Raw genomic sequence first — 12730 nt, forward strand, 5'->3', positions numbered from 1 at the left:
TGGTTCATAATATCTTTCCTATCTGCAAGATGTGTTGTCTCCCCTTTTAAAAATCCTTGATACTGGTGATTAGTGCTGTCTCTTTTCCTTAATCAGTCTCTCTAGGGGTTTATCAGTTTTATCAGTCCTTTCAAAGAGCCAACTTTTGGCTTTGTTTTGTTATTAGCATGATGAGAGCAAGGATTAACAAAATGCATCCCAGGAGCATCCATTTCTTCAGCTATATGCCTTCTTAAGCTCATGACATTTCACAGAATGGGAGATATTCCATGTTGCACATTTACAAAGAACATCAGTTTTATACACTCATGAAGATTGTTTAAATAAAGTGATAAATATGGTCATAGAATTGCATTTATAAAAACGAAAAGAATTGCTCCTTTTCAAGACTTTTAATTACCTACAATAAGGCACTGTTTTAATTACAATTTAAGTGTAGTGTAAGTAGAATGATTATATCCAATACATTGTTTTAGATGCAGGATTTGTTAATGTAAAAAAAATTAAAAATTGAAGTATACAACACTTGTAAAACTTTTGGCATTGCTTTTTTGAAATTATTGCAGTGGAATCTTCAAAAAAAAAAAAAAAGAAGTGTTTTAAGAAAGCTCTGTGAGAGATGTCTCACTCAAGATTATCTGTTTCCTGAAAGAGCTCAGAAAAGCCAACCATGCAGTCTTCACAACTTTCCCTGAAAAAAAGTGCTGAAATGCATTCATCATGTCAGGGAATACAAAGGACAGAATGTTCCAGTATGTCAGATCTGGAAAGGACTCGAAGGGCACCTGATCCACTCCTCTAGTAGGCAGTCTCAGTCAAGTGACAGAGGGAGAGTGGCTGAGGGGAGCTTCACTCTTCAGGGTTGCAGCTTTGAATGACAGCACACGATTGTACTCGTCACACTGTTGTACTTGTCAACATTACCGATTGTGTAGATAAAACTAGATCCGACAAAGAGCAGGACAGCCAGAGGCTTCATTTTCCTGCAGAGACTTTATCTCGGCCCCACACTTTCTTCATGGCATTCTACATGTCTGTGTTTCTCTGGGTGTAGATGAGAGGGTTGAACAGGGGGGCAATCATGGTGTAAAACAGGGCAAAAACCTGGTCGTTCCTGACAGAATTAGCCGTGGGGACATAGGTGAAGATGAGGGGCAAGAAGAACATGAAGACCACAGTGATGTGTGAACCACAGGTGGAGAGGGCTTTGTGGCGGCCCTGGGATGAGGGAGTCCTCAGGATGGACAGGATGATGATGTAAGAAATCACCAAGGCAACAAAGGTCAACATGGACAACAACCCTGTAGTAGTAATGATTGCAATCACCCACAGTCTAGTGTCCATGCAGGCAAAGGGAATATATCACAGAAATAGTGGTCTATTTGATTGGGGCCACAGAAAGGAAGTCCAATAATAATTAATACTTGCATGATTGAATGGCTAAAGGCTCCCATAGCAGAAGCCATTACAAGGACATAGCACACCTGTCTGTTCATGATGACCATGCAGTGAAGAGGTCTGCAGATGGTGGCATAGAGGTCATAGGCCATGGCCACCAAGATGAAGATCTCAGTGGCTCCAAAGAAGTAGGCATAAAAATCTGGGCCATGCAGCTGTTGTAGGAGATGGTCTTCTGCTGGGCAAGCAAGTCAGTGATCAATTTGGGTGCCACTGTGGAGGTGAGGCAGACATCCATCAAAGACAAATAGCTGAGGAAAAAGTACATGGGCTGTTCACTGAGGCGGCTGCCCCTGATGGTGAGAAGAATCAGCAGGTTCCCCGAGAGAATCACAATATAGCAAAGTAAAACAGCACAAAGCAGGCAACTTTCACATTCTCATCAGTAAAAAGCTCCAGGAGGATAAATTCTGTGACATTTTCATGTCCCATTGCTTCTGTGGGTTTGATCATTTAGAGGGGCAAGTTAGTATACCTGAAACATGCAACTTTTTCATATTATTTATGTGTTTCAAAAGTCACTCATCTAGTCAATAAATATATATTGATGCTTCCAAATGATACAAACATTATAACTGCTGCTAAGGGTACCACAGTATACAAAATACACACATCTCACCCACACATAAAGTTTATTAGAGAAGACATACAGTGACAATAATAGCAAAAAATAGTCGACTTATTGAGGTGGAGCCAAGGAGAATGTGGAGTCTGCATCTCCCCACCTTAGGGAACCTAGCTGACAGTGGTGGGATGTCAACGCCCAAGCATATGGGAGGAACCTCTGAGTGATTGGAGAATATTAACTCCTGTGAGGTCTCCCAGAGGTCCACATTTCAACACCAAGATCTGGCTCTACCCAACTCTCTTCCAACCCCAGTGCTGGAAAACTTGGGCCAAATAATCAGTAAGACAGGAACACAGTCCCATCCAGAAAAGAAGAAAAAAAAAAAAAAGAGGCAACAAAAAATATGTTGCAGGCAAAGGAGCAAGGTAAAAACCTACAAAACCGAAAACATGAAGAGAATGTATATTCTTCTTTTTTAATTTGATTTTATTTTTTAACTTTGCAATATTGTATTGGTTTTGCCATATATCAACATGAATCAGCAACAGGTATACATGTGTTCCCTATCCCGAACCCTTCTCCCTCCTCCCTCCCCGTACCATCCCTCTGGGTTGTCCCAGTGCACCAGCCCCAAGCATCCAGTATCGTCCATTGAACCTGGACTGGCGACTCGTTTCATACATGATATTATACATGTTTCAATGTCATTCTCCCAAATCATCCCACTCTCTCCCTCTCCCACTGAGTTAAAAACTGTTCTATACATCAGTGTCTCTTTTGCAGCCTCGTATACAGGATTATTGTTACCAATAAGGCTCTACTACAAAGAGAGCCTTTCTAAATACCATATATATGCGTTAGTATACTGTATTGGTGTTTTTCTTTCTGGCTTACTTCACTCTGTATAATAGGCTCCAGTTTCATTCACCTCATTAGAACTGATTCAAATGTATTCTTTTTAATGGCTGAGTAAATATCTATAGTGTATATGTACCACAGCTTTCTTATCCATTCATCTGCTGATGGACATCTAGGTTGCTTCCATGTCCTGGCTATTATAAACAGTGCTGCGATGAACATTGGGATACATGTGTCTCTTTCAATTCTGGTTTCCTCGGTGTGTATTCTCAGCAGTAGGTTTGTTGGGTCATAAGGCAGTTCTATTTCCAGTTTCTTAAGGAATCTCCACACTGTTCTCCAGAGTGGTTGTACTAGTTTGCATTCCAACCAACAGTGTAAGAGGGTTCCCTTTTCTCCACCCCCTTTCCAGCATTTATTGCTTGTAGACTTTTGGATTGCAGCCATTCTGACTGGCGTGAAATGGTACCTCATACTGATTTTGATTTGCATTTCTCTGATAATGAGTGACGTTGAGCATCTTTTCATGTGTTTGTTAGCCATCTGTATGTCTTCTTTGGAGAAATGTCTATTTAGTTCTTTGGCCCATGTTTTGATTGGGTCATTTATTTTTCTGGAATTGAGCAGTAGGAGTTGCTTGTATATTTTTGAGATTAGTTGTTTGTCAGTTGCTTCTTTTGCTATTATTTTCTCCCATTCTGAAGGCTGTCTTTTTGTCTTGCTAATAGTTTCCTTTGTTGTGCAGAAGCTTTTAAGTTTAATTAGGTCCCATTTGTTTATTTTTGCTTTTATTTCCAATATTCTGGGAGGTGGGTCATAGAGGATCCTGCTGTGATGTATGTCCGAAAGTGTTTTGCCTGTTCTCCTCTAGGAGTTTTATAGTTTCTGGTCTTATGTTTAAATCTTTAATCCATTTTTAGTTTACTTGTGTGTATGGTATTAGAAAATGTTCTAGTTTCATTCTTTTATAAGTGGTTGACCAGATTTCCCAGCACCACTTGTTAAAGAGATTGTCTTTAATTCATTGTATATTCTTGCCTCCTTTGTCAAAGATAAGGTGTCCATAGGTGCATGGATTTATCTCTGGGCTTTCTATTTTGTTCCATTGATCTATATTTCTGTCTTTGTGCCAGTACCATACTGTCTTGATGACTGTGGCTTTGTAGTAGAGCCTGAAGTCAGGTAGGTTGATTCCCCCAGTTCCATTCTTCCTTCTCAAGATTGCGTTGGCTATTCGAGGTTTTAGTATTTCCATACAAATTGTGAAATTATTTGTTCTAGCTCTGTGAAGAATACCGTTGGTAGCTTGATAGGGATTGCATTGAATCTATAAATTGCTTTGGGTAGTATACTCATTTTCACTATATTGATTCTTCCAATCCATGAACATGGTATATTTCTCCATCTATTAGTGTCCTCTTTGATTTCTTTCACCAGTGTTTTATAGTTTTCTATATATAGGTCTTTAGTTTCTTTAGGTTGATATATTCCTGAGTATTTTATTCTTTTCGTTGCAATGGTGAATGGAATTGTTTCCTTAATTTATCTTTCTATTTCTCATTATTAGTGTATAGGAATTCAAGGGATTTCTGTGTGTTGATTTTATATCCTGCAACTTTACTATAATCATTGATTAGTTCTAGTAATTTTCTGGTGGAGTGTTTAGGGTTTTCTATGTAGAGGATCATGTCATCTGCAAACAGTGAGAGTTTTACTTCTTCTTTTCCAATTTGTATTCCTTATCTTTCTTTTTCTGTTCTGATTGCTGTGGCCAAAACTTCCAAAACTATGTTGAATAGTAATGGTAAAAGTGGGCACCCTTGTCTTGTTCCGGACTTTAGGGGAAATGCTTTCAATTTTTCACCATTGAGGATAATGTTTGCTGTGGGTTTGTCATATACAGTTTTTATTATGTTGAGGTATCTTCCTTCTATTCCTGCTTTCTGGAGAGTTTTTATCATAAATGGATGTTGAATTTTGTCAAAGGCTTTCTCTGCATCTATTGAGATAATCATATGGTTTTTATTTTCCAATTTGTTAATGTGGTGTATTACATTGGTTGATTTACAGATATTGAGGAATCCTTGCGTCCCTGGGATAAAGCCCACTTGGTCATGGTGTATGATCTTTTTAATGTGTTGTTGGATTCTGATTGCTAGAATTTTGTTAAGGATTTTTGCATCTATGTCCATCAGTGATATTGGCCTGTAGTTTTCTTTTTTTTCTTTCTTTTTTTTTTTTTTTTGTGGCATCTTTGTCAGGTTTTGGTATTAGAGTGATGGTGGCCTCACTCTAGATAGAATGAGTTTGGAAGTTTACCTTCCTCCACAATTTTCTGGAAGAGTTTGAGTAGGATAGGTGTTAGCTCTTCTCTAAATTTTTGGTAGAATTCAGCTGTGAAGCCATCTGGACCTGGGCTTTTGTTTGCTGGAAGATTTCTTATTACAGTTTCAATTTCCATGCTTGTGATGGGTCTGTTAAGATTTTCTATTCCTTCCTGGTCCAGTTTTGGAAAGTTGTTCTTTTCTAAGAATTTGTCCATTTCTTCCATGTTGTCCATTTTATTGGCATATAATTGTTGATAGTAGTCTCTTATGATCCTTTGTATTTCTGTGTTGTCTGTTGTGATCTCTCCATTTTCATTTCTAATTTTATTGATTTGATTTTTCTCCCTTTGATTCTTGATGAGTCTGGCTAACGGTTTGTCAATTTTATTTATCCTTTCAAAGAACCAGCTTTTGGCTTTGTTGATTTTTGCTTTGGTCTCTTTTGTTTCTTTTGCATTTATTTCTGCCCTAATTTTAAAGATTTCTTTCCTTCTACTAACCCTGAGGTTCTTCATTTCTTCCTTTTCTAGTTGCTTTAGCTATAGAGTTAGGTTATTTATTTGACTTTTTTCTTGTTTCTTGAGGTGTGCCTGTATTGCTATGACCTTTCCCCTTAGGACTGCTTTTACAGTGTCCCACAGGTTTTGGGTTGTTGTGTTTTCATTTTCATTAGTTTCTATGCAAATTTTGATTTCTTTTTTTATTTCTTCTGTGATTTGTTGGTTATTAAGCAGCGTGTTGTTCAGCCTCCATATGTTGGAATTTTTAATAGCTTTTCTCTTGTAATTAAGATCTAATCTTACTGCATTGTGGTCAGAAAAGATGCTTGGAATGATTTCAATTTTTTTTTGAATTTACCAGGGCTAGATTTATGGCCCTGGATGCGATCTATCCTGGAGAAGGTTCCATGTGCGCTTGAGAAAAATGTGAAATTCATTGTTTTGGGGTGAAATGTTCTAAGATATCAATTAGGTCTGACTGGTCTATTGTATCATTTAAAGTTTGTGTTTCCTTGTTAATTTTCTGTTTAGTTGATCTATCCATAGGTGTGAGTGGGGTATTAAAGTCCCCCACTATTATTGTGTTATTGTTAATTTCTCCTTTCATACTTGTTAGCATTTGTCTTATATATTGCAGTGCTCCTATGTTGGGTGCATATATATTTATAATTGTTATATCTTCTTCTTGGATTGATCCTTTGATCATTATGTAGTACCTTCTTTGTCACTTCTTTTGCCAGCCTTTGTTTTAAAGTCTATTTTATCTGATATGAGTATTGCTACTCCTGCTTTTTTTTGGTCTCTATTTGCATGGAAAATCTTTTTCCAGCATTTCACTTTCAGTCTGTATATGTCCCCTGTTTTGAGGTGGGTCTCTTGTAGACAACATATATAGGGGTCTTGCTTTTGTATCCATTCAGCCAGTCTTTGTCTTTTGGTTGGGGCATTCAACCCATTTACTTTTAAGGTAATTATTGATAAGCATGATCCCATTGCCATTTACTTTATTGTTTTGGGTTCGAGTTTATACACCCTTTTTGTGTTTCCTGTCTAGAGAATATACTTTAGTATTTGTTGGAGAGCTGGTTTGGTGGTGCTGAATTCTCTCAGCTTTTGCTTGTCTGTAAAGCATTACTGCTGGCGTCCAGCCCCAGCAGATCCAGGGTATTCGAAGGAGACACAGCTTCGGCGACCTATTTATTTATTTATTTATCAAAGATATAAAGAGTAATAGAATGAGGATAGCTCAGTAGGAAAATTCAGTGGAGAAAAGAAGCTGAGTAGCTCGGTTTACGTGGAAAATCAATATAACCCGTTGCACCAGGTTAGCTCTGGCCACAGAGGCCACAGGCGCCCTCTCTAATAGTGGAAGGTGCCCCACCTTAGACACCTTCTCGAGTGGGTCTTAGAAGCCCAGGTAAATAAATGGTCGCAGAGGATATCCATGCTCCAGATGGAGACTCAGCTGGAAATTGAAGGGAAGAATGACATGGAGAGACCAAGCTTTGGTGAGCAAGGCCCATAGCTTTATTTTCAACAGGGGCTTTTATACCCTAAGTTACACATAGAGAATAATAGGGGATGCAAAGTCAGCGGTCTTTGATCCTTATCAAAAACCAGGGTTTCTATCCTGCAAATTTATTGTATACAAATGGTTTAGGTGATTTACATCATCTTCTGGCCAGAAGGCCTATTAACATTTTAGGACTCTTGACAAAGACTTATCAACAAAGACTTATTTTCTCTAAGAGTTATTATTTTAAGGTTTGGCGCCATCTTCCTAAGATAAAATTGCATTCCTATAGGGCGGATGTGTAATGGGTTTACAAAAAGGAAAAAATTTATTACCTTAAGGGTCTAAAGTTACTAACACCAAGGCCACTACTTATTTTTTCTACATACCAACTATATTAATTAGTGCACATTCAAGGATACAATTCAGGGGATGTGAAAACTTGGCAACAAGCATTGGCTCATCAATGAAATCCTTTACTAGTTTTATTCTGACAGTTTCTAACTCTCTGAGAGGCTCTAAGCTATTTGAATATCTTAAGCTTCCCATGCCTCTTGAGGCTGGGAGACTGTAAACAATCGTATGCATAGCTGTAGGAGTCCGGGTAAACTTGTCAGGCGAGTTAGAGAGCCATCTGAGGGGTTTGGATTTAAACACTCCTAGTTGCCCAAGAACTTTATTAATTGGAGCTGTAAGTTAACTCTTTGACAGAGAGAGCAAGATGGTGGTGGGGGACAGCCCCCAGTAAAGTCAGAGGTGAGAGCACAAAGCAATAAAGTAGGCAGACTCTGGTTTTTTGGGGAGTAGATGCTCGAGAATATCCAGGGGGACTCCTGAGGCTCGATCCCGCCTTTGTGTATGCCCAGCCTCCTTCCTCATGACCTTTGTCACAAGTGGAATATCTCTCGCCGGCTCCCGGCACATTTGGTTTCTCCTTCACATTTGAAAGAGATCCTTGCTGGGTACAGTAATCTGGGCTGTAGGTTATTTTCTTTAATCACTTTAAGTACATCTTGCCATTCCCTCCTGGCTTGGAGAGTTTCTATTGAAAGATCAGCTGTTATCCTTATGGGAATTCCCTTGTGTGACATTTGTTATTTTTCCCTTGCTGTTTTTAATATTTGTTCTTTGTGTTTGATCTTTGGTAATTTGATTAATATGTGTCTTGGGGTGTTTCACCTTGGGTTTATCCTGTTTGGGACTCTCTGGGTTTCTTGGACTTGGGTGATTATTTCCTTCCCCATTTTAGGGAATTTTCAATTATCACCTCGAGTATTTTCTCATGGTCTTTCTTTTTGTCTTCTTCTTCTGGGACTCCTATGATTCGAATGTTGGGGCGTTTAATATTGTCCTGGAGGTCTCTGACATTGTCCTCATTTCTTTTAATTTGTTTTTCTTTTTTCCTCTCTGATTCATTTATTTCTACCATTCTATCTTCTAATTCACTAATCCTATCTTCTGCCTCTGTTATTCTACTATTTGTTGCCTCCAAAGTGTTTTTGATCTCATTTATTGCATTATTCATTATATATTGACTCTTTTTTATTTCTTCTAGGTCCTTGTTAAACCTTTCTTGCATCTTCTCAATCCTTGTCTCCAGGCTATTTATCTGTGATTCCATTTTGATTTCAAGATTTTGGATCATTTTCACTATCATTATTTGGAATTCTTTATCAGGTAGATTCCCTATCTCTTTCTTTTTTGTTTGGTTTGGTGGGCATTTATCCTGTTCCTTTACCTGCTGGGTATTCCTCTGTCTCTTCATCTTGTTTATATTGCTGAGTTTGGGGTGGCCTTTCTGTATTCTGGCAGTGGAGTTTCCTCGTTGTGGATGGGTTTGTACAGGTGGCTTGTCAAGGTTTCTTGGTTAGGGAAGCTTCTGTCGGTGTTCTGGTGGGTAGAGCTGGATTTCTTCTCTCTGGAGTGCAATGAAGTGTCCAGTAATGAATTATGAGATGTCTATGGTTTTGTAGTAACTTTGGGCAGCCTGTATATCAGGGCTGTGTTCCTGTGTTGCTGGAGAATTTGCACGGTATGTCTTGCTCTGGAACTTGTTGGCCTTTGTGTGGTGCTTGGTTTCAGTGTAAGTATGGATGCGTTTGATGAGCTCCTGTCAATTAATGTTCCCTGGAGTCAGGAGTTCATTGGAGTCAGGGTTTGGACTTAAGCCTCCTGCTTCCGGTTTTCAGTCTTATTTTTACAGTAGTCTCAAAGCTTCTCCTTTATACAGCACCATTGATAAAACATCTAGGTTAAAGATGAAATGTTTCTCCACAGTGAGGGACACCCAGAGAGGTTCACAGAGTTACATGGAGAAGAGGCAGGAGGGTGTTAGAGGTGACCCGAATGAGATGAGGTGGAATCAATAGAGGAGAGAGCATGCTAGCCAGTAATCACTTCCTTATGTGTGTTCCACAGTCTGGACCGCTCAGAGATGTTCATGGAGTTATACAGAGAAGAGAAGAGGTAGGAAGGAGACAGAGGTGGCCAAGAGGATAAAAGGGGGGAATGAAAAGGAGAGAGACAGATCCAGCCAGTAATCAGTTCCCTAAGTGTTCTCCACCATCTGGAACACACAGAAATTCACAGAATTGGGTACAGCAGAGAGGGGTTAGGGAGGAGACACAGGCGACCTGGTGGAGAAAAAGGAGAGTCCAAAGCGGGAGAGATCAGTCGAGCCAGTAATCTCACGCCCAAGTAAAAATGGGTACTGAAGATTGGGTTCTTAAAGGTGCAAAATTGATAACAAATACCAAAAAGCAAAAATTAAAAATCTAGAGTAGAGTTTGGAATTTGAAAAATACAATGTTGAAGAAAAGAAGAAAAAAAAAGAAAGAAAGAGAGAAAAAATAAACAAAGTCACAAAAATTATAAAAAAAAATATATATGAAGTTTGCTTTTAAAAAATAGGGCCTTTTTTTTTTGCAAAGTAATAGTAGGTTATAAAAGTGAAAATTAAAGGAGTAATAGAGGACTTAAAATTTTTAAAAAAAGAATGATCGTAAAAATAATAAAAATATATCTAGGACTCTCTCTGGTGTTGTGGGTATCATGGGGTCAGTTCATTTTTGGCTAGTTCCTTGGTCCGGCTTATATTTCTCAAGATCTATTGGCCCCTTCCTATGTAGTCAGTACTAACCACAGGGTTTTACTCTATTGCACCTGTCGCTTCCAAGGCTGTTCCCTCTGTTTTAGCTTCTTCTGTTTGCTGGTCTCTTCAGTGTCTGCTTAGGCTCACTTGTTCAGTCGCGCTGTGGGGAGGGAGGGAGGGATGCTGCAAACAAATAACACTTGCATGTGCTCACAGTGTCTCAGCCACACTGGGCCTGCCCTCACTCACGGCACATGTGTCCTCCCTGCCCACACAGCTCAGGCTCTAGGTTGCTCTGCTGGGAACCGTCCAAGGCTGGCCCTGAGCTGCATGCACCTCCCAGGTCTAAGCCGCTCAGGTTCAGGCACTTGGGTAGTCCTCAGAGGTGCAGACTCGGTTGGGCCTGCATTTTGTGCCCTTCCCAGGTCCAAGCAGCTCAGGTGATGAGGTGTTTGGCGAGCACGGTCGCTGTGACTTATCGCCTCCCCCGTCCCTGCCACTCGGTTTTCTGGGTGTACAACCGGCATACCTTCTCAGGCAAACGTTGACTGTCCAGAACCCCAAGAAGTCTTAGTTAGCAAAGAAGCCTGCTTACAGTTTTGTAGATAATGTCTCTCTGGGGCTGCGATTGCCCCCTTCCAGTTCTGGCTGCCTGTCACTGGAGGGGGATGGTCTGCAGCTGGCTATCTCTGTTCAGTCCTTTGTTCTGTGTGTGGGCCTGGTGGTGTCTTAGGTTAGGGCTGGCTTTTCGCGTGGTAGTTATCCCACTGTCTGGTTTGCTAGCCCAAGTTAGTTCGCTTAGACAGCGCTTGGGGGATTCAGGCCAGATCCTTACTCTAAGCAATGCAGCCCGCACCTCCCTGCCCAGCCCCTGCTTGCTAGTGGCAGGTGCAGGTGTCGGCGCTGCTTCTCCACTGGGGGAGTTACTGTTGGGCTCGTAATCTGTGGGTTTTAATTATTTATTTATTTTTCCTCCCTGTTATGTTGCCCTCTGTGCTTCCAAGGCTCTCCACAGACTCGGCAGTGAGAGTGTTTCCTGGTGTTTGGAAACTTCTCTCTTTTTAAGACTCCCTTCCTGGGACAGAGCTCCATCCCTCCCTCTTTTGTCTCTTGTTTGTCTTTTATATTTTTTCCTACCTCCTTTCAAAGACAATGGGCTGCTTTTCTGGGTGCCTGATGTCCTCTGCCGGCATTCAGAAGTTGTTTTGTGGAATTCACTCAGCCTTTAAATGTTCTTTTGATGAATTTGTGGGGGAGAAACTGGTCTCCCTGTCCCATTCCTCCACCATCTTAGCTCCTCCAGAGAAAATATATTCTTATATTTTTTAAACTACATGAGAAAATAATTTAGAGTAATGACAGTAAAGATGATCCAAAATCACAAAAAATAGAATGCAAACAAAGATTGAGAAAATACAAGAAATGTTCAATAAAAACATAGAAAGACTAAGGAAAACATGTGGAGATGAATGGCACAAAAACTGAGATGGAAAGTAAATTAGAAGGAATCAATAGCAGAATCACTGAAGCTTAAAAAATGAGTAACTGGAAGATAGAATGGTGGAAATGACTACTGAGGAGCAGACAAACACAAAATGAAAAAAATTGAAAGAAATCTCAGAGAACTCTGAGACAACACTAAATACACAAACATTCAAATTTTAGGAGCCTCAAGAAGAAGAAGGAAAAAAGAAAGAGCCTGAGAAGATATTTGAAAAGATTATACTTGAAAACTTCTTTAATGTGGGAAAGGAAATGGCCACTCAAGTCTAGGAAGCTCTGACAGTTCCTCCCACACAGGATAAACTGTAGGAGAAACACACCAAAACAATATTAATCAAAGTAATAAAAAGCAAATGCAAAGAGAAAATATTAAAACTGAAAGGGAAAAGCAAAAAACAGTGTACAAGAAAACCCCATAAGGCTATCAGCTGATTTTTCAGCAGAAACTCTGCAGGCCAGAAGGGAATGATAGGATCTATTTAAAGTGATGAAAGAGAAAATTCTACAACCAACATTACTTTGCCCAGCAAGGATCTTAGATTTGACAGAGAAATCAAAAGCTTTACTGACAAGCAAAAGCTAAGAAAATTCTGCAACACCAAACTAGCTTTACAACAAAAGCTAAAGGAACTTCTCTAGCCAGATGACACCCCATATTAACAAATTAAAGAATAAAAACTTAGCATATTTGAAAGGAGAGACATTATCCTGCTTACAAAGTCCATCTAATCAAAGTTATGGTTTTTCCAGTAGTCATGTATGGATGTGAGAGTTGGACCATAAAGAAAGCTGAGCGCTGAAGAACAGATGCTTTTGAACTGTGGTGTTGGAGAAGACTGTTGAGACTCCCTTGGACTACAAGGAGATCCAACCAGTCAATCCTAAAGGAAATCAGTCCTGAATATTCATTTT

General features: G+C 39.6%; 1 pseudogene; it reads right to left on the bottom strand.

Moving 5' to 3' along the window:
* Nucleotides 1-975: 975 nt before the first annotated feature.
* Nucleotides 976-1890, bottom strand: LOC129626174 (olfactory receptor 4P4-like; annotated as a pseudogene).
* Nucleotides 1891-12730: the final 10840 nt, after the last annotated feature.

This window comes from Bubalus kerabau, chromosome 13, assembly GCF_029407905.1.
Source record: "Bubalus kerabau isolate K-KA32 ecotype Philippines breed swamp buffalo chromosome 13, PCC_UOA_SB_1v2, whole genome shotgun sequence".
NCBI classification, from domain to species: domain Eukaryota; kingdom Metazoa; phylum Chordata; class Mammalia; order Artiodactyla; family Bovidae; genus Bubalus; species Bubalus kerabau.